Raw genomic sequence first — 1,118 nt, 5'->3', positions numbered from 1 at the left:
TATAAGCTGTTGTTTTAAGTTGGTAGATTTTGGGGAAATTTGTTACACAGCAATGGATGACTAACACACTTTTCCTATGTATCATTTTTGGACTTATTACCTTCTTCGTTTATTAGCTGTTATAAATAGTGCTGTATATATAGCCATGGGCATATACTGCCTCTTCAGAAATGAATTTTCATAAGTAAAAATGATGAGCCAAAATATATGAGCAGTATGCATTCTGATAGTGCATATAAAAAGTTTTGGGAATGATAAAAGAAGATTAACATGGATACTGCATAAGAATGAGACACAAATTCATGAAGTACTCCATGTTTTTTATACCTCAATTTATCTCTATTATTAAAAATTACTTGCTTTCTGGTGATTTACTATCTAAACACACAAGCATATATTATCTACAAAATATATATTTTTATTTATACACTTGTATATGTAGACCTCTTTATTATAAAAAGTAACTTCTAATGTTTTACAGTTTATAAACAATGTTGCTGTTCCATTGATAAGTTGTGACAAACTCTTTGTAACCCCATGAACTGCAGCATGTCAGGCTTCCCCGTCCTTTACTATCTCCTGGAATTTGCTCAAATTCATGTCCATTGAGTTGGTGATGCTATCTAACTGTCTCATCTTTCGCTGTCCGCTTTTCCTTTTGCCTTCAATCTTACTATACATTTTAAAAAATATAAATTCCTTTTTCTTTTTACAAAGAAGTGAAAGCAATTCAATGAAGGAAGGGTAGCCTTTTCAACAAATGGTGCTAGAATAGGGGCCACCTACAGGTAAGAAAATTAAACTCAAGTTAAATCTCAAATTAACTCAAAATTGACTAGAATCATTGACTTAAATCATTAGCTCAGTCAGTAAAGAATCTGTCTGCAATGCAGGAGACCTGGGTTTAATTCCTGAGTCAGGAAGATCCCCTGGAGAAGGAAATGGAAACCCACTCCAGTATTCTTGCCTGGAGATTCCCATAGATAGAGGAGCCTGGCAGGTTATAATTCATGGGGTGGCAAAAATCGGACATGATTTAACAACGAAACCACCACATAAAACATTTAGGAAAAACAGAAAGAAAAGATTTTGACATCTAGGGCTAGGCAGAATCCTTA

General features: G+C 33.9%; 1 non-coding gene across 1 annotated transcript; it reads left to right on the top strand.

Annotated features, from left to right (window-relative positions):
• The first annotated feature begins 218 nt into the window (after positions 1–218).
• Positions 219–322, top strand: LOC136162170 (U6 spliceosomal RNA). Its single transcript, XR_010662002.1, has one exon. It is a non-coding gene; the product is annotated as a U6 spliceosomal RNA (small nuclear RNA).
• Positions 323–1,118: the final 796 nt, after the last annotated feature.

This window comes from Muntiacus reevesi, chromosome 2, assembly GCF_963930625.1.
Source record: "Muntiacus reevesi chromosome 2, mMunRee1.1, whole genome shotgun sequence".
NCBI lineage: Eukaryota > Metazoa > Chordata > Mammalia > Artiodactyla > Cervidae > Muntiacus > Muntiacus reevesi.
This window is presented reverse-complemented; position numbering and strand designations above follow the sequence as displayed.